Source organism: Antechinus flavipes, chromosome 2 (genome assembly GCF_016432865.1).
Source record: "Antechinus flavipes isolate AdamAnt ecotype Samford, QLD, Australia chromosome 2, AdamAnt_v2, whole genome shotgun sequence".
Lineage (NCBI taxonomy): Eukaryota > Metazoa > Chordata > Mammalia > Dasyuromorphia > Dasyuridae > Antechinus > Antechinus flavipes.
In genome coordinates, this window is record NC_067399.1 from 43,178,240 (window position 1) to 43,200,250 (window position 22,011).

The following is a 22,011-nucleotide window of genomic DNA, read 5'->3' on the forward strand; positions in this document are numbered from 1 at the left end:
TTGACTAATATAGCTGACATATAGTATCGTTTCCCTATTTTTCTTTTGTTTAAATGTATTTTAGCTTTAACTTTGAGATCATGATTACTACCCCTGTTTTTTTTACATAGTAAATTCTGTTCCTGATCTTTATTTTGTATGTGTATAAATCTTATTTCCTCATTTCCTATTTCTCTTATTCTTGAAAACAACTTTTTTTTTTCATTTGATCCCATCATTCTTCAAACTCTTATCCTATCTCTTCAAGACCAAAACTTTTAGGAAGGGTCAAAAACATTTGTTGCATCTACTTCCCCACATCCTAGTCACTTCTTAACCTCCTGCAATCTAATTTCTGAACCCAATAATTCCACTGAAACATCTCTCTCCAAGGTTGCCAGGGATCTTTTTGGTTTTTATTTTGAGTTTTTACTTAACTTTATTTTCTAGCATTTTATTTTTCCAAATGCATGCAAAGAAAGTTTTCAACATAAACCTCTGCAAAACTTTGTGTTCCAATTGTTTCTCCCTCCCTTTCCTCCTCAAGACAGCAAACAATCTGATACAGGTTAAACATGTACAATTCTTCTAAACCTATTTCCGTATTTGTCATGCTGCGAAAGAAAAATCAAATCAAAAGGAAGAAAAAAACACGAGAAAACAAACAAACAAACAAAAACCCAAGCAAACAAACAACAACAAAAAGGTGAAAATACTGTTTTGATTCACATTCAGTCTCCATAGTTCTCTCTGTGGATGCAGATAGCTTTTTCTATCACAAGTCTTTTGTAATTGCCTTGAATCACTTCACTGTTGAAAAAAGCTAAGTCCATCACAATTGATCAGTGATCTTTTTTAAAGAAATTAAGTTAATTTAAAAAATTTTGATACTGAACACCAAATAAAATGAGTACCACCACTTACATAGTAGAATAAAAAAACATTGTCCATGAAACTATATATTATATGCAACTATCTATCAATAGATGTACAATTTACTGTTCTTTTTAAATGATCAGTTCAGCATGTTACTACTACTACTTCATTACTTCATACACTGGCCCTTTTTAAGTCATCCCCTCCTTAACATCGCTGCAATTTTTAAAACTGAATCAGGAATCAGAGTTCAGTTCAAAACCCACTTCTGACTCCTTTTATTGGAATGATCCTGAGCAAATCATTAAACTAACGTGGGCTTCAATTTTCTCATCTGCAAAATGAGAAGCTTCTAAGATCCCTTCTAGTTCTAAATAATTCAGAAATTCCTTTATGATCCTAATCTATCATTTCATTTTTCTGTATTACAATTCCTAACTCTGTTCTTCATGTTCACCATGGTTCTTCTATTTCTTTTCCTTCTTCTGTATTTTCCCATCATCTTTCCACTAGCTATATTTTCTTTCCTTCCCTATCTTATCTCCCTATTAAATAAATTACTCTATACTCTTTTCTGTTCTCAAATCCTTCCCTATTTCTTCTATTCTGATCACATCTTGCTGAATCTCAACCCTCAGTTACTCCTATCCTATTCCTCCTTTGCTTCTGTTCTAGCACTCTTGAACAGCGCTGGAGGGAGGTCATAAAATCATGCTTATTGGGACCATTACAAATTTGCCTTATTTAATTTCCACTGAGTCTTCACTGCAGCAAGGCAAATAAGCAATGAGTAGGGGATTACAACGAAACATTTTCACTCTTTTTGTTGTTTGCTTGCATTTTATTTTTTTTCCTGTTTCATTTGATTTTTCTTGTTTGGAAGATAATTGTATAAATATGTATGCATATATTGGATTACCTGCCATCTAGGAGAAGGGGAGGAAAAATTGGAGCACAGGGTTTTGCAAAGGTTAATGTAGAATGATCCCTAATCAATGTTCTAACTGTCTTGTTTGTTCCAAACATTATTGTTTATCTTCAAGTCTCCTCTGGCACTTCCATGATCTCAGTTGAAGACTTCAATTCATAATTCATGGAAAAAGTTGAAGCCTCTCTCAATATCCCTCTTCCTCAACTCATATTCAGATTTCTTTCCTATTATCAATCCCTTCATTTTGTTTTGTATGAAGAGCAAATCCTTTTCCTCATCAAAACCAACTGTGGGGATTAAAATTATCCCATCTATAATAAGAGAGACTGAGGCAGAGGTCTGAGCCCATAATACTTTATTAAAGGGTCCATGGTCATCTCTAAAGATGTGGACCTTAGATCTTCCTCACAATCCCAGATGCTTCCTCCTTTCAGGCCCTATTTTTATAGGACAATATGTCCAGCCATTCTGGAACAGCTATACCAAATACAGAATAAGTCCATTGATTGACATATGATGCATAAGTTAAAATAAGCAATGTGTCAGCAGGGTCACAAGTTGGATGAGGCAAGGAATATCTCCACTGGAGATGGACCATCTTCTTAATATGGGCAGGAGGAAATGGTACAAGCTATCACAGTCAATGTTCATGAGATGATCATCTGCTCCTATTGGACAAGTGGTTGGTCTGGAGTTACAAAAAATATTTTGGAAAACTTTCCATGTAATTGTCACTTCTGCCAAGCTGGGCTTAGTCATCATCCATTACAAGGCAAAACAAGGGTGGAGGGCCTTTAGTTAGTTTTCTAGAGTTAAACAAGTGAAGTTAGAATCTGCAGCTCACAACTCTGGGACCTTATATACAGAAATTGATTCTATCAAGTTGATTAATACTGATTGGAATAGAGTAGAGATCCAAATGAATTATTTCTCTCCCAATCCTTCTACATGTATTTAGTCCCTCTTTTTATTTATTTATTTGGGAGTGGGGGAAGCAATTGAGGTTAAGTAAGGATTTGAACTTGTCCTCCTGACTCCAAGGCTAATGCTCTATCCACTGTGTCCATAGCTGCCTCCACCCATCCCATTTTAACTCCTCTAATACCACTATCAGTCCCATTTCCCCCTGCTATCTCCATCTCCTTTTTCTATTGCCTACAGAAATGCTAATGTCTAATCCATTCTTAAAAACCCCTCATTTGATCCTCCCATCTCTGCTAGTTTTCATCCTTTTCTCTCCTCCCCTTCATGGCAAACATCCTTGAAAAAACCAGTTTGACTGATGCCAAGTGAAATGAGCAGAACCAGGAGATCATTGCACACGGCAACAAGAAGATTATGTGATGAGCACTTCTGATGGACGTGGCTCTCTTCAACAATGAGAGGATTCAGGCCAGCTCCAATGGTCTTGTGACAAAGAGAGCCATCTACACCCAGAGAGAGGACTGTGGGAACTGAGTGGGGATTACAACGAAACATTTTCACTCTTTTTGTTGTTTGCTTGCATTTTATTTTTTTTCCTGTTTCATTTGATTTTTCTTGTTTGGAAGATAATTGTATAAATATGTATGCATATATTGGATTTAACATATATTTCTACTATGTTTAACATATATTGGATTACCTGCCATCTAAGAGAAGGGGAGGAAAAATTGGAGCACAAGGTTTTGCAAGGGTTAATATAGAAAAATTAAACATGTATGTTTGGAAAATCAATAGCTTTAATTAAAGAAAAAGGAGAGAGAAAATCAGTTCGAGTGTCTGCCTCCATCCCATTTTCTCTCTTTCTTTTCTAAACCTTCTGAAATCTGGCTTCTAACTGCATTATTCAATTGAAACTGCTCTCTTTACAGTGACCAATGACCTCTTAATTGCTAAATCTAAAGACCTTTTCTCTCTGCCTCATTTGTCACCGTTGATCACTTTCTCTCCTCTCAACCCCTGCTCTCTCTTGGCTTTTCTTCTATCTATCCTACCACCCCTTAATCTCCTTTGTGAGTTCTTCATCCATCCTGAACTCACCAACTGTGGAAATCTTGGGCCCTCTTCTCTTTTCTCTCTATACCATTTAATTTGGTGATCTCATCATCATGGCTTCAATTTTCATCTTTCTACCTATGATCCCCAGTTCCCAAGTTCCTCTATCCAGAACTATAATTACATGGCACCAATTGCCTTTTGGATGTCTTGAACTGGATATTTTACAGACATCTCAACAATTAACATATCCAAAATATCATATTATTTTTCTCCCCAAACTTCCCTCTTAACATTGAGGGGACCCCATCCTTTCAGTCAGCTAGGCTCACAACCTCGGTGCCATCTTTTAACCCTCACTCATTTACTCACTTATCCCATCCACTGCCAATCTTGTCTCTTCCATCTTCAAATGAGGTTCCCTCTTTCCCCCATACCGCCACCACCCTAGTGCAGGCTCTCATTACCACTTACCTGGACTATTGCAATCACCTCCTGATTTGTGTCTCTGCCTGTATCTCTCTCCCCCTCTAATCCACCTTCCAGTGGGCCTCCACAGTTATTTCTCTAAAACTTGGATCCTGCCATGTCATACAAATATATCCCTTTCCCATTCTGCTCTATTGGTTTTCTGCTACCATCCTCCTTCCCCCTTGTCTAAGGGTCAAATATTAACTCCTCTGCTTGGAGAGCCTTTGAGGCTCTCCATCATCTGTCCCCTTCCTGTTTTACCTGTCTCCTTTCCCTTCCATGCACTCTGATACAGAAATTCCGGGCTCTGCACTGGCCAGTACTCCACTTGCTAGTTTTCCTGGGCTCCTTCAGGGCTCAGTTTGCCTTCTCCAAATTATAGACCTTTCCAGGTCTCCCCCACCCACTAGATGCTGATGCATTCCCCTCTCAGACTGCTTGTCCATTTACCTAAAGACACCTTGAATATCATTATTTGTATGTTGGTCCCATGTTATGGGCCAGAACTCTGAAACAGGGATTCTTACAAGGCGTTAACTCAGTGGAATTGATGAGACGATGGTTATCTAGTTTAGCATGGTGATTAATAGTTCTTTAGTTGAGTATGATTGATTTAATCCTACAACAAATAATGGTTTCCTAGTGATATAATGATTGGTTTATACTCAATGTGGAGCATATAAGCTGGGACTCAGACTCAGAGCCAGAGAAGACAGCAGACTGGAGGCAGGAGCTCAAGCCAAGGAGAGAGAGATTCATTTCCATCTTCATCAGCCTTGTGGTGGCCGGCCTGTGCTCCTGCATTTTCTCACTGAAACCAAGTCCCCTCTGAAGGCCTCGAGAAAGCCAGGTGAGCACCAGGCCAAGGAGACAATAAAGACTTTTGGATTTTAACACCTGGCTATTCTTGTGGTGGTTACTCTGCTGAATCTCTCCCAAGACCCCAGAAAACCACCAAGAACATTACAATTCCGCATCTGAATATAAGTTCCTTGGAGGCAGGAACTGTTTTTATCTTTCTTCATAAGCCCAGTGCTTAGCATAATGTTTGACATAAAGGAAATCAGGTCAAGTTAAACATTTATTAAGTGCCTACTGTATCCCAGGCACTGGGGACACAAAGAAAGGCAAAAACAGTCCTTTGCAATCTAATAGGGAGGGAGACAACATCCAAACAGCCATAACCAACAAGATCTATGGAGAATAAATTGGAGATGATCTCAGAGGGAAGAAGACATTAAAAGGGGACCAGGAAAGGTTTCCTGTGAAAGGTGTGGTATTTAGTGAAGACTTGAAGGGAGAGATTTCCAGCTGTGGAGGAGTAAGGGAAAATGCCCAGGATTGGGAGATGGAAGGTCTTGTTCAAGCAGCAGCTAGGAGTCCAGAGTGACCAAATCCCAGAATGCATGGTAGGGAATAAGATAGAAAGCTGGGAAGATAAAAAAGGGTCAGTTCTTATGAAGGCTAGGAAGCTTTAATAGATGTCTGGTGACTGAATATTGATCCTGCTGTAGTAGAAGGCCAGCCAATGAGAGCCCACTACAAATAAGCATGCACAGCATATGCAGTAGGCATTCCTCTGTGTCAACTCCAGAACATGCACAATTAAATTTCCCATCTATTTACTGAGTATAGAAGACAAGTCCTTTTTTAAAAATGATTTTTACTTTTTATTTGTGTGTTTTACACAGTTGTCATCATTATTTATACTGCTTCACTCTGAATCAGTTCAAGCAGATCTTTCTATTCTTCTCTGAAGCCGTCACAAGCATCATTTTTTAACAGCACCATCATATTCCATTCCATTCACATACCACAGTTTGCCTAGATATTCCCCAATCAATGGGCGTCTACTCTGTTTCCAATTCTTTGCTATCACAGAAAGCGCTGCTACAAATATTTATACGTAAATTTATAAATAAAATACTGGAAGACAAATTCTCTTGGAAGGTTGCTGAGACAGAATTGAGTATCCATACAAAAGATAATGGCCAGCCAAATTAATCTCTTCTCCTGATCAAGCAAACACTGTTATAAACCTTTGGGTGATCAGGTAGTAGCAGGGTCAACCAGTGATATAAATGAAAGAGTCCATTTTAACTGGCAATTGTATTAGGGAGGACAAACAGGAAGTAGGGTTTAAGCCAATGGCATTAGAAAAATACTCAGCCCCTTGGAGCACCCCTAGAATCCTCAGAAGGAGATGTGAGTAGTTTCATTATCAGTTTGATAATTTATCAAGGTAAGTGGGGGTTGGGATAAGGACTCACTGAGTCTATATGGGCTACACTATTGTGCACTCAATGCAGCCTCCAAGGCTGAGATGCATCAGATTAGGGATCAATCTCCTGCAGTTTGTGCTAATTCTGGCCTAACAGTCAACATCAAGAAAACAGGTTTTCCTCCTATCGAGACCACATTATCTATGAATAATGGTGTCAACTGGATGGAACTGGCCTCTTAACTGTGGGTGGCCAGCATCAGAAAGAGCAGACTAGAAATGAGAAAGTCAATAATCAAACAGAAGTTTTTTTTTTTTTTTTCAAAATGATCTTTTATTTATTTTTTATTAAAGTCTTTTATTTTCAAAACATATGCATGGGTAATTTTTCAACGTTGACCCTTGCAAAACCTTGTGTTCCAAATTTTACCCCCGTTGCCCCCACCCCTTCTCCCAGATGGCAGGTAATCCAATATATGTTAAACATGTTAAAATATATGTTAAATCTAATATGTGTATACATATTTATGCAATTCTCTTGCTGCACAAGAAAAATCAGGTGAAAAAGGAAAATAAAATGAGAAAGAAAACAAAATGCAAGTGAACAACAATAAAAAGAGTGAAAATGCTGTGTTGTGATCCACATTCAGTTCCCACAGTCCTTTCTCTGGGTATAGATGGCTCTCTTCGTCACAAGATCATTGGAACTGATCTGAATCACCTCACTGTTGAAGAGAGCCACGTCCATCAGAATTGATCATCACATAATCTTGTTGTTGCTGTGTACAATGATCTCCTGGTTCTGCTTATTTCACTCAGCATCAGTTCATGTAAGTAGAAGTTTAATTTGAAAGTGAGGGAAATGGTTGCAAGCAAGGCACATGGGCCAGAGCCCCAGCTCTACTGGGGGGACTTGAGACAATGTGGGGAAATCTCAATACTCATATGAACGGCTGCAGAGCAAGCAGTATCCCGGACAATGAGGGCTAACTGCAACAATGAGAGAAGTTTGAGTCATAGCAGGGCTTCATGCTCTGAACATGGGTACTTGCCTAGGCTTGTCCGGTTCTTGTCTAAGCTCAGACAATCTGGTGCTGGTCAGAGCAATATAATAATTCTATGACTTTTGCCAGAAGGTGAGATCATCTAGAGGATGAGGGCAAAGGATTGTTGTTATCCCAAATTTCCTTCCTGGGCCTTGGCTCTGGAAAACAGGGTGCCTCCTAAAATCTCAGCAACAGCCAGTGGAGAAAGTATGATTGTCATGGATAAGTTCACTGACCTTGGCAATATACTCCCCAGAGATGTACACATGCACGCATTGCCAAAGCTAGCCCAGTGTTTGGGAGGCCCCAAAAGAATGTATGAGAGAGCAGAGGGATTAGACGGAAGGTCTACAGAGCCTGTGCTGATCCATTCACGGTACAGTACACCGGTGCCGTGCCAGGAAAGTGAATCGCTTCCCTTTGAATTGTCTTGGGAAGATCTGAAGATCACCTGGCAGGATTAGGTACCAGACTCCTAGATCCTTTCTGGAGCTGAACTGACAAGCATTCAAACTATACCCGAGAAGCCGCAACTCCGATGGGCTGGCCAAGTGGGAATGACAAATGTACTTTGCCTAAAAACTATTTTATGGAGAATTCACGCAAGACAAGTGTAACTGTATAAATATGTGTACATATATTGTATTTAACATATACTTTAACATTTAACATGTATGGGACTACCTGCCATCTGGGGGAGGGTGGGAGAATGAAGGGAAAAATTGAAATAGAAGTTTTTGCAAGGGTCAATGTTGAAAATTAACCCATGCATATGTTTTGTATATAAAAAGCTATTAAAAAAAAAAAAAAGACAAGTGTCTGTGGTGTGGTCAGAAGAAGCAATATAAGGATACTCCCAAGGTCTCTCTGAAGAAGTTCGGAATTGATTGTGAGACATGGAAGACCACCCAGCATGGAGTGCCCCCATCAGAGAAAGCACTGTGCTCTGTGAGCAAAGCAGAATTGCAGGAGCTCAAAAGAAGCACGAAATGTGCCCATTCAGAGCCATGCCCACGCCCAGAGTTCACAGGATTATTTGTGCCCAATCTGTGGTACAGCCTTCCTGGCTCCGATGGGCCTGATCAGCCGCAGTGTCTTGACTAACATAGGGATGTCATGTTGATCCTCTGACCATAAAAGAGAACAATCAATCAACTTGTCTCATTAGGAGGCCACGACTTATCAGTGCAGGTGGGAGTTGGGTTACGAACCTTTAGGGTCTGTGTGGGTCACATTAAATACTCTCAAATGAATGGCTCCCTTCCTCATCTCTTTCCTGATCTACTCTCTATTGCTAACTGCCTCCCGGCATTTTAAACGCAACATGATTGATATGATTATTATGTTATAAATATGATGTAATAATATACAATAATAATATTTAACCTAATTATATGTAATAAAAAACACAATATAGGTGAAATGTTATGGTATATGAGGTATTAGTATTATATTATCATATCCAACCCTACCCCCAACCAGCCTCTCCTTCACACTTTCCCATCCTTCCAATCACCAAGATTTGCAACCTTGACTTCTCCCTTTTCTGCTAACCCCAAGTTCAGTCTGCTCCCACTTGGGTCTATTGCATTTGTTTGAATAATCGCCACTCTCCTGGGTCCTATTAGCTTCCCTGTATCCCACCTTCATTCTCTCTTATCAATCCTTCTTCCAGTGTCAGATTTCTAAAGCACAAATATGGGTTTGTTGCCCCTTACCCCTTATTCACGACACTTCAGTGGCTCCCTATTGATCATTTAAAGCTCCTCAGAGTGCTATTACAAGCTCTCTATAGTCTGGCTCCCACCTACTCTCTGAATCTCATCTCATTATTATTCCCTCTCCTGCACTCTCCATTCCAGTTAAACTCTCCTGCTGTGTCTCTCATATGACATTACATCTCCTGCCTCCCACCTGGATCCCACATTTCTGGAATGTATTCCCTCCTCAAATCTGGCCTCAGACATTTACTAGCTGATTGATCCTGGGCAAGATACTTCTCTGTCTGCCTCAGTTTCCTCCAAGATAAATGGTAACAATAGCACCTGTCTGAGGAAAGGATCAAACGAGATTAAGAATTGTAAAGAGCTTAGCACTGAACCTGGCATACTGTAGGTGCTGCGTGAATGTGATTGTTATTATTAGCATCATTATACACTACAGGAAGCCTTTCCTGATCCTATAAGTTATTTTCATTTGTTAAGATTATTTTGTAATACTTTGCCTGTATTTTGTCTTTTTTTAAAAGATCCTGCTCTGAGAATATAAGCTCTTTGAACACAGTTACTTGTTTCTTTTTCATCTTTGGGTGTAGCACCTAAGCAAAGTGCCCCAACACATAGTAGGTGCTTAATTAGTATGTATAATCTCTGTTTTCCTAGTACCTAGCATACTGCCCTAGCATATAGTAGGTGCTTAATTAGTATTTGTGGCTTCTGTTTCCCTAGCATCTAGCATAGTGCCCCAGCACATAGCAGATATTCAATGAGTGTTGTAGTCTGTATTCCTAGCACCTAGCATAATGCTCCAGCACATAGTAGGTACTTAATTAGTATTTGTAGTCTTCATTTCTCTAGCACCTAGCATAGTGCCCCAGCACATAGTAGGTACTTAATTAGTATTTGTAGTCTCTATTTCTCTAGCACCTAGCATAGTGCCCCAGCACATAGTAGATACTCAGTGAGTGTTATCTGTATTCCTAGCACCTAGCATAGTGCCCCAGCACATAGTAGGTGCTTAATTAGTATTTGTAGTCTCTATTTCCCTAGCACCTAGCATAATGCCCCAGCACATAGTAGGTACTTAATTAGTATTTGTAGTCTCCATTTCCCTAGCACCTAGCATAGTGCCCCAGCACATAGTAGGTACTTAATTAGTATTTGTAGTCTCTATTTCTCTAGCACCTAGCATAGTGCCCCAGCACATAGTAGGTACTCAGTGAGTTTTATCTGTATTCCTAGCACCTAGCATAGTGCCCCAGCACATAGTAGGTGCTTAATTAGTATTTGTAGTCTCTATTTCCCTAGCACCTAGCATAATGCCCCAGCACATAGTAGGTACTTAATTAGTATTTGTAGTCTCCATTTCCCTAGCACCTAGCATAGTGCCCCAGCACATAGTAGGTACTTAATTAGTATTTGTAGTCTCTATTTCTCTAGCACCTAGCATAGTGCCCCAGCACATAGTAGGTACTCAGTGAGTGTTATCTGTATTCCTAGCACCTAGCATAGTGCCCCAGCACATAGTAGGTACTTAATTAGTATTTGTAGTCTCCATTTCTCTAGCACCTAGCATAGTGCCCCAGCACATAGTAGGTACTTAATTAGTATTTGTAGTCTCCATTTCTCTAGCACCTAGCATAGTGCCCCAGCACATAGTAGGTGCTTAATTAGTATTTGTAGTCTCTATTTCCCTAGCACCTAGCATAGTGCCCCAGCACATAGTAGGTACTTAATTAGTATTTGTAGTCTCCATTTCCCTAGCACCTAGCATAGTGCCCCAGCACATAGTAGGTACTTAATTAGTATTTGTAGTCTCCATTTCTCTAGCACCTAGCATAGTGCCCCAGCACATAGTAGGTGCTTAATTAGTATTTGTAGTCTCTATTTCCCTAGCACCTAGCATAGTGCCCCAGCACATAGTAGGTACTTAATTAGTATTTGTAGTCTCCATTTCCCTAGCACCTAGCATAGTGCCCCAGCACATAGTAGGTACTTAATTAGTATTTGTAGTCTCCATTTCTCTAGCACCTAGCATAGTGCCCCAGCACATAGTAGGTACTCAGTGAGTGTTATCTGTATTCCTAGCACCTAGCATAGTGCCCCAGCACATAGTAGGTACTTAATTAGTATTTGTAGTCTCCATTTCTCTAGCACCTAGCATAGTGCCCCAGCACATAGTAGGTACTTAATTAGTATTTGTAGTCTCCATTTCTCTAGCACCTAGCATAGTGCCCCAGCACATAGTAGGTGCTTAATTAGTATTTGTAGTCTCTATTTCCCTAGCACCTAGCATAGTGCCCCAGCACATAGTAGGTACTTAATTAGTATTTGTAGTCTCCATTTCTCTAGCACCTAGCATAGTGCCCCAGCACATAGTAGGTACTTAATTAGTATTTGTAGTCTCCATTTCTCTAGCACCTAGCATAGTGCCCCAGCACATAGTAGGTGCTTAATTAGTATTTGTAGTCTCTATTTCCCTAGCACCTAGCATAGTGCCCCAGCACATAGTAGGTACTTAATTAGTATTTGTAGTCTCCATTTCCCTAGCACCTAGCATAGTGCCCCAGCACATAGTAGGTACTTAATTAGTATTTGTAGTCTCCATTTCTCTAGCACCTAGCATAGTGCCCCAGCACATAGTAGGTGCTTAATTAGTATTTGTAGTCTCTATTTCCCTAGCACCTAGCATAGTGCCCCAGCACATAGTAGGTACTTAATTAGTATTTGTAGTCTCCATTTCCCTAGCACCTAGCATAGTGCCCCAGCACATAGTAGGTACTTAATTAGTATTTGTAGTCTCCATTTCTCTAGCACCTAGCATAGTGCCCCAGCACATAGTAGGTACTCAGTGAGTGTTATCTGTATTCCTAGCACCTAGCATAGTGCCCCAGCACATAGTAGGTACTTAATTAGTATTTGTAGTCTCCATTTCTCTAGCACCTAGCATAGTGCCCCAGCACATAGTAGGTACTTAATTAGTATTTGTAGTCTCCATTTCTCTAGCACCTAGCATAGTGCCCCAGCACATAGTAGGTGCTTAATTAGTATTTGTAGTCTCTATTTCCCTAGCACCTAGCATAGTGCCCCAGCACATAGTAGGTACTTAATTAGTATTTGTAGTCTCCATTTCCCTAGCACCTAGCATAGTGCCCCAGCACATAGTAGGTACTTAATTAGTATTTGTAGTCTCCATTTCTCTAGCACCTAGCATAGTGCCCCAGCACATAGTAGGTGCTTAATTAGTATTTGTAGTCTCTATTTCCCTAGCACCTAGCATAGTGCCCCAGCACATAGTAGGTACTTAATTAGTATTTGTAGTCTCCATTTCCCTAGCACCTAGCATAGTGCCCCAGCACATAGTAGGTACTTAATTAGTATTTGTAGTCTCCATTTCCCTAGCACCTAGCATAGTGCCCCAGCACATAGTAGGTACTTAATTAGTATTTGTAGTCTTCATTTCTCTAGCACCTAGCATAGTGCCCTAGCACATAGTAGCTTCATATATATTTGTAGACATAATGTCCACAAGCGCTTCTATTTTGGTCCTAACGGAAATGTTAGGTTGCTAGTGATTGACTTAGTTTGCTTTGGGAGAAAGGGTTTTCAGAAAGAATAAAAGGAGATTTCACCTCAGTGCCCAGATCTACAGGATGAGGAGGATAGTCTGTCACAGCAAGTACAGAGCAGGTTGACTGGGATGAGGGCCAGTACACAAGCCTACAACTGCACTTACAGTAAATATTTGCAACAGGAAATGATTCTGACAAAATGTCTGTAATAGCTTGCCTGCCAAGTCTGGATTTAGACCAGAAACAAAATGCAATTGAATTTATTGTTACAAACATAAAAGCAACCCCTAGTACTCAAGCAAAAGAAGTCTGACCATGGGATTCTCATCAGTGGGACTTTTTAATAGTGAAGAAAGACTTTCCAAAAGGCCCTAGGGAGGACTGCTGGGATTTGACTGGGAAAAAAAATCAGAAAAAGAGGAAGGAAAAAAAGACTCTCTCTCTCTCTCTCTAAATACCCATAGTTCCTTATTCATAATAGCCAAAAAAAAAAAAAAAAATGGAAACAACCTATTATTCCAACAACCAGAGAATGGCTTAATAAATTGTATAACTTGTATTGTATAACTATTTATAAAAAATAATATTTTGGAATTGTAAAAGGAAAAACCATAAGAATTCATGAAGAACTCCAAATTAAATTAACACAGTCTTTGCTAAGAACTTCACAGCAGTGATGGTTACAGGTTAGAACAATGAAAATTATGTTGAGAATACACATATATAAGTAAATAAGGCATATATTAAAAAGTAACCCAATAAAAAATAAAATGCCAATATAAGATTTTGTAAGATATTGTGTTCTCAGGAGATCATTATACAAAGCAACAAGATTATATGATGATCAAATTCTGATGGATGTGATAGCTCTTTCCATCAATGAAATGATTCAGAGCAGTTCCAATAATTTTGTGAAGAGACCCATCTACACCCAGAGAGAGCACTGTGGGAACTGAGCATGTAATACAAGACAATATTCTCACTCTTTCTGTTGTTATTTGCTTGCATTTTGTTTTCTTTCCCAGTTTTTTTTCTTCTTGATCTGATTTTTCTTGTGCAGCAAAATAACTGCATAAATATGTATACATATATTGGATTTCATGTATATTTTAAACATATTTAACATGTATTGGATTACCTGCCATCTAAGGAGGGGGTGGGGAAAAGGAGGGAAAAATTTGGAACACAAGATTTTGCCAGGGTCAATGCTGAAAAATTACCCATGCATATGTTTTGTAAATAAAAAGCTTAGTTAAAAAAAAAAAGAAAAAAGAAAATTACATTGAGAAATATGGTTCATCAATAAAAAAAGAGAGAGGTCAAAAATAGACTATATATCTATCTATTTGTACCTATATACCTATCTATCTATCTCTATATAAGTTTGGAAAAATATTTATGAGTGATACCAATCAAATTAGCAGAACCAGAACTGGAAACACAATGACTACTAGGTGAAAATAATTATTTTTAAAATAGTATGTCTACAATTTATGCCAATATATGGGCAATAAGAATGTATTCACTATATGTATATACACACTACATTTAGAGGAACAGTGGCCAGGACTATCAACAAACATTTATTAAGCACCTATTATATGCTTGGCACAGTGCAAAGCATTAGCAGCTGATAGTTTTGTTATATATATGTCTTTGTTGCTTCTTAACGTGTCTGCTTCTGTCTTGTTAAAAAGTTCATGTAAAGTTTTTGCCTTTTATATGTTTATTTCATTCATTGATTTTGTTGACAGCTGTTATTTATAATAACAGTATATTTTTTTAAAGTACCAGAAAAGGAGCACACGTACCTTTAATAAATCAGATGGTATAAACTGACATCATTACAAATATTTTAAGACATCAGAAATGACTATCAAGAAGATCACAGTCAGGATTTAAATAGCACTCTTTGGGATTGTAATTTAAACCTTTGACATAAACAAAGTCAATGAGGTTTACCTAAAATCAAAGATTTATTAGTTATAGAAACAAAGATCATGCAATTCAAATGGTATCTGAGTGAAGAAACCCCTCCACAACATACCAGGCCAGTGTGTTTATTAGCTGTCCTTTCAGGTTTTCTGCAGATTGGGTAAGCATGCCATCATACCTATCTAGTGCTCTGATAAGCATGCTAGACAATCTGGGGCCAGAGCTCTGCTATACCCTGCTAGAGACTGCAAGCCATATGGTTGCCAAACCATTGATGACTACTTTATTTTCACCATTGAACCAGATCTCTTCTGTTTAGCTTTATCCCTTCATCTCTTCAATAGCATGAGACACTTTGTTAAAAAAAAAAAAACTTTGCTAAAATCTAGGACAAATATGGCATCGTGGTTGGCTACTGCATTTCTCTGAGTTCTTAAATCTTCCAAAGAGGTATAAATTGTTCTCCTGGTTCTGCTCACTTCACTGTGCACCATACAAGTCTCCCCAGGTTTCTCTGAAAACATCACCTTTCTCATTTTATATAGTACAATTACACTGTACCACTCTGTCGATTTACCCTAATTTATTTAGCTATTCTCCAACTGATGAGCACTTAATGGTCTTCCAGTTCTTTGCCACTATGAAAAGAGCTGTTGTAAATATTTGTACATGTGGATCCTTTTCTTCTTTTTTTGATCTCTTTGGAATAGAAGCCTCAGAGTTGTATTTCTGAATTAAAGGCATAAACAGTTTAGTGGTTTTAGAAATAGTTCCAAATTGCTATGTACAAACATGTTTGTGGCAGCCCTTTTTGTGGTGGCAAAGAACTGGATATGAGTGGATGCCCATCAATTGGAGAATGACTGAATAAATTGTGGTATATGAATATTATGGAATATTATTGTTTGGTAAGAAATGACCAGCAGGATGAATACAGAGAGGTCTGGAGAGACTTGCAGGAACTGATACTGAGTGAAATGAACAGAACCAACAAGATTATGTGACCAACTCTCGTGGACGTGGCTCTTCTCAACAATGAAGTGATTCAGACCAATTCCAACAGACTTGTGTTGGAGAGAGCCGTCTGTATCCAGAGGGAAGGAGTATTACCTTTGTTGTTGTTATTTGCTTCTTTGTGTTTTTTCCTTTTTTGGTCTGGTTTTTCTTGTGCAACATGATAAATGTAAAAATATGTTTAGAAGAGTTGCACGTGCTGAATCTATATTGGATTACTTGCTGTTTACAAGAGGGGGGAGGAGAAGAGGGAGGGAGAAAAATATGCAAAACAAGGTTTTGCCAGGGTGAATGTTGAAAACTATCTTTTTATGCATTTTGAAAAATAAAAAGCTATTATAAAAAATAAAATAATGCCAAAGTTCCTAACATACAAAACTCCAACAAGTTGCTTTCCAGAGAAAGAGACAGAGACAGAGACATAGAGATACACACATATACACACACACATGAAGACATAGAGACAAAGAGACAGAGAGACACTGAGACAGAGAGGAAAAAGAAAAAGAAACATAGAGAGAGAGAAACAGACATAGAGACAGAAAGATAGTTGTGAGATTGAGTGGAAGTATTAGCAAGCAGCCCCCCCAGTTTACTTTTGACTATTGTCATATTATTTTTTCAATAATAAGCATTTCTCTATTGAGAAAGGAAAAAAAGAAAAAGAAAATCTTTGTAATCAATATGCATAATTAATATGTAGACACTAAAAAAAACTACCTGTTTCTTTTCTTCCTTTTAGTAAAAAAGGACAAAACCAAATATGATAAGGGATGGCTTGAAGGCATTGAAATGGAAATTCTAAATCAGGGGAGACTGGGTCTTTCTATCTTGCTTAGGCTAGAAGCTCAGCAGCTACTCACTCATGGCACATTAACACTTATGATTGGCACAGGAGCCTTGGATTGTTCTGCTCTTGACCTGGCCTAGTTTGCCGCAGATTGGGCAGTCTTGGTGTCCTCTACTCTTCGGGGCTCATTATCATGGTACTGGACCCCAAAACACCCACTTGGCTTTTACCCACCTACGACTTAGAACTAAAGTACTTCAGTGATCCACCAGCTTCAGTCTCCCCAGAAGCAGGGGTTACAGACGTGCACCCACTGCCCAAGGCACTGCTACCTCCCAGCTCCAGAAATTTTCCCAGGTTGTCCCTGTACTTGGAATTCTCTTCTCATTCATCTCCTCCTCCTCCTATATTCTCTGGCTTTCTTCAAGCCCCAGCTAAAATCCCACTTGCTACGGAAAGCCTTTCCTGATCCCTCTTAATTCTATTTCATTCCTTTTGCTGATTCACTTGAATTTATCTTGTCTCTATCTTACGTGTACACAGTTTCTTGCATGTTGCCTCCCCTATTAGGCTAGGAGCCCTTTGAGAGTAGAGATTATCTTTAAAAAAAATGTTTATTGATTGTCAGTCTAAGAAAGCCTATTGGCCCCTGCTCAGACTAATGTTTTTAAGGATATAAAATACATATGATAACAAAGGAAACAAATTTGTTGAAATTTGTCAGTCTATTTGCTTGCCTGCCTGTATGTCTACCTGTCTGTTCATCTATCTGAATATCCATCCATCCATCCATCATCTGTCTATCTATCTATCTATCTATCTATCTATCTATCTATCTATCTATCTATCTATCTATCTATCTCTGTTCACATCCCTCCCTCTCTCTGTCTGAATCTGTCTCTGTCTCTCTCTCCGTTAAGAAATCCTGTAGTTAAGTAAACAAAGAGGACGCAGAACGGGCTACTTGAAACCTAGAATCACCCTCCGTGATAAGGCAGGGATAACAATATTCTCAATTCAACTTGTTACAGTGTTGGGAGCAAAGTGAAAGGCCTCCATAAATGCATTTTGTTTTGTTTCCCACAAAGCCTAGCACAATGCTGGGCAATATGATGGGGACTGACCATAAAGGATTTAATCAATCAACATGCACTTATTAAAAGCTATAAGCCAGGCACTGTAAACTTTCCACAGCTTTTGATCATTTCTAGGGCAGCACCAAACTCACTGAAATGTCCTTCTCTAGTCCCTGGGACAAATGCACTGGATTCTCACTACAAATACTTGTCCATGTTCAGGCTGAGGCAGAAGGTCAGCTGGGAATCTGTCTCAGACTCTTCTCTTCACTGGAGGCCTGACCACTTAGCTACTCTTGAGATCTCTCTTCCTCTAGAAGATGGGATCAAAGTGTTCTCAAACCCTGAACCCCGAGTATCACCAGTCCAAATAACTACTTTTTTTTTATAATAATAGCTTCCCCCCAGATACATGCAAAGATAGTTTTCGACATTCACCCTTGCAAAACCTTGTGTTCCAGCTTTTTTTCCCTCTCTCCTCACCTCCTCATGACAGCAAATAATCCAATATAAGTTAAACACGTATAATTCTTCTATACATACTTTCACATTTATCATGCTGCATAAGAAAAATCAGATCCGGGGCAGCTAGGGGGCACAGTGGATACAGCACCAGCCCTGAAGTCAGGAGGACCTGAGTTCAAATCTGCCCTCAGACACTTAACACTTCCTGACTGCGTGACCCTGGGCAAGTCACTTAACCCCAGTTGCCTCAGCAAGCGGAAAAAAAATCAGATTAAAAGGTGAAAAAATGAAAGAAAAAATAAGCAAACAACAATTTTAAAAACCGTGAAAATAACATGTGATCCACACTCAGTTCCCACAGTCCCTCTGGATGCAGACGGCTCTCTCCATCACAAGTCTATTGGAACTGCCCCGAATCACCTCATTGTGGAAGAGCCACTTCCATCAGAGTTGATCCTCACATAGTATTGTTGTTGCCATTTATAATGATCTCCTGGTTCTGCTCATTTCACTCAGCATCAGTTCCTATAAGTCTCTCCAAGTCTCTCTGAAATCCTCCTGCTGGTCATTTCTTACAGAACAATAACATTCCATAACATTCCTTTTTTTTTTCCTTCTTCATTTCTTTTTTTTTAAATTTTTATTTAATAATTACTTTATATTGACAGAATCCATGCCAGGGTAATTTTTTTTTTTTTTTACAACATTATCCCTTGCACTCGTTTCTGTTCCAATTTTTTTTCCCCTCCCTCCCTCCACCCCCTCCCCTAGATGGCAAGCAGTCCTTTATATGTTGGATATGTTGCAGTATATCCTAGATACAATATATGTTTGCAGAGCCGAACAGTTCTCTTGTTGCACAGGGAGAATTGGATTCAGAAGGTATAAATAACCCGGGAAGAAAAACAAAAATGCAGATAGTTCACATTCGTTTCCCAGTGTTTGTTCTTTGGGTGTAGCTGCTTCTGTCCATCATTTATCAATTGAAACTCAGGTCTCTTTGTCAAAGAAATCCACTTCCATCAAAATATGTCCTCATACAATATCGTTGTCGAAGTGTATAGTGATCTCCTGGTTCTGCTCATTTCACTTAGCATCAGTCCATGTAAGTCTCGCCAGTCCTCTCTGTATTCATCCTGCTGGTCATTTCTTACAGAACAATAATATTCCATAACATTCATATACCACAATTTACCCAGCCATTCTCCAATTGATGGGCATCCATTCAGTATCCAGTTCCTAGCCACTACAAACAGGGCTGCTACAAACATTTTAGCACATGTGGGTCTTTTTCCCTCCCTTGGGATTTCCTTGGAATACAGACCCAGTAGAAACACTGCTGGATCAAAGGGTATGCACAGTTTGATAACTTTTTGAGCATAGTTCCAGATTGCTCTCCAGAATGGCTGGATTTGTCCACAACTCCACCAACGATGCATCAGTGTCCCCGTTTTCCCGCATCCCCTCCAACATTTGTCATTATGTTTCCCTGTCATGTTAGCCAATCTGGGAGGTGTGAAGTGGTATCTCAGAGTTGTCTTAATTTGTATTTCTCTAATTAACAGTGATTTAGAGCATTTTTTCCTATGACTAGAATGGCTTTAATTTCTTTGTCTGAATATATCCTTTGACCATTTATCAACTAGAAAACGGCTTGAATTCTTACAAAACTGAGTCAATTCTCTCTATATTTTAGAAATAAGGCCTTGGTAACTTTGTTGAAGAGGGGTGTTGACTTTTAGTAAAAAGGATTCCTGACATTTCTTCCCTTTCTTATCTCCCTCCCTGGGATGAGTACTACAAAGCTAAAGAAAATCCATACAAGGTAAGGAATTTTTGTCCTTGATACAGAAGAATGCCGGAGCCCGTCATCAGCTGGCCACTGGCTGATCTATTTCCGAGAGCAGGGAAGCATTTCCAGTTCTTACCTGGGGCCTGCCACGTGCTATGATCAGGGAGACTGGGATTGTGGGGGAAGGGAACTTGTGACCCAAGCCTCCTTACCAAAAGCTCAACCAAATGGGCTCCCCAACTATGAGATCCAGCCCGGGACAGATGGACTGACCAGGCTGCCCTCGTGGCCCCATTCTATAGACTTTTTCACACTAGCTGTAATGAAAGGAATGCTCAGCAAGATAACTGTATAAATATGAATACAGGATTTAACTTATTCTTTAACATATTTAACATGTATGGGACTACCTGCCATTTAAGGGAGGGGGTGGGGGGAGGAAAAAAGTTGGAACAGAAGGTTTTGCAAGGGTCAGTGTTGAAAAATTACTCCTATATATGTTTGTAAATAAAAAGCTTTAATAATTAAAAATAAATAAATAATTTTTTAAAAAAAGCAATGCTCAGGTTTCAAATTGGATCCTGTTACTCTCATTCTTTCTCCTTTCTCAACTCTACCATTTACCTCAACAAGTAAGCAACTATGTGCCAGGTCTTGGGTTATCAGGAAACATATTAGCAATTCACGGTGGGGAGGAAAGGTTACTTGCAGTCACTCATTCAATCAGGAAGCAAACTGCTTGACTGTTTAGTGTTTATACTTAAAGTGACAGATAAAATATTCAATAAAGGTAGCTAAGTAAGCAGTGTTAGAGGGCCAGGCCCTCAAGTCAGGAACGCTCATCCTCCTGAGTTCAAATCTGGCTGCAGACACTCTCTAGCTGTGTGACCCTGGAAAAGTCACTGAATCCTGTCTGCCTCAGTTTTCTCATCTGTAAAATGAGCTGGAGAAGAAAATGGAAAATCACTCCGGTATCTTCGGCAAGAAAACCCCACTTCCCGCCTGGACCTTGCCCTCCACGCCGCCCTCAGCACATCTCAGCTGGAAGAAACCTTTCCCACATGTTCACCATGACAGGTTCTTGCAAAAAAATTTTCAACAGTACTAAGTCCACAAACCTTTATTAAGCGTCGGCTGCCACACACAAGGCTAAGCGTTGGGGACACAGAGACAAGACGGTCTGGGGGGAAGGCAAGCAAACCTGCTATTTACCCACAGCTCCCGTCGTCTCACTGAGAGCCCACAACTTGTAAGGTTGCAGTATCTCCGACGGGACCTGTCCGCAACCCCCACCCGCTCCCTCCACGAAGCCCCTTCCCGCTGCAGGTCCCTCCAAACTCAGCCTGGGTATCTGGCCCATCCTACTGGAATGCCCTCTTGGCCCGTTACCCCATTTTGCGCTGTGTGAGGGAGGGAGGGAGGACCATTTTATGTCTTTCCAGAGCCTGATCCACAGCAGTCCCCCAGTGAGTATTGGGTTTTTTGGCTGACGACCAGTTCTCTTGGCAACAGCTGCTCCCAGACACCCTCGCTGATGTTCCAGTAAGACTTCTCGGCCCCTCATCACCCAGCCCGCCTGCCAGGGGACCGGAGAGGCCTTTCCCACTCCCAGGACCGCAGGCAGGAGCCAGAATGGCCTGCTGGCTCAGTTGCAGTCAGTGACATGATGGCTCTTGGCAGTGGAAATTGCTGACTCAGACAGTTCTCCCCCAAAATGCAGAGGCAGAAAGTATGAAGGCGCTGTGGTCAGCGGCCTCCAGGCTCTGTGCTAGGTGAAGCCTGAGGCTCGGCTCCAATGTCCCCGGCGTCCAGGCCTGGGCCTGATGACCGCTAGGACCATCTCCATCCTTTCCAATCCAAGTTCCCCCATCAGGATTCTGGGCACGGCTCTTGGGAATCCCCTAAGAAATTGCCAGGATTCTTAGAGCACCTCAAAGAAATACTTTGAGTCATTAAAAGGAAAATTTTACATTAATAAAATGGATACTTCCAGTAAAAGCTTTGACAATTCAAAAACACAAAAACTTTCATTGTAGATGCAGTTGATGTCAAATGGGTCAAAAGTACTTCTCACTAGGAGAGTTTGGAGAACATGGATCTGAATAAGATGGCAAAATCGGCTGGATGGAGACTAAACTGTACACAGAG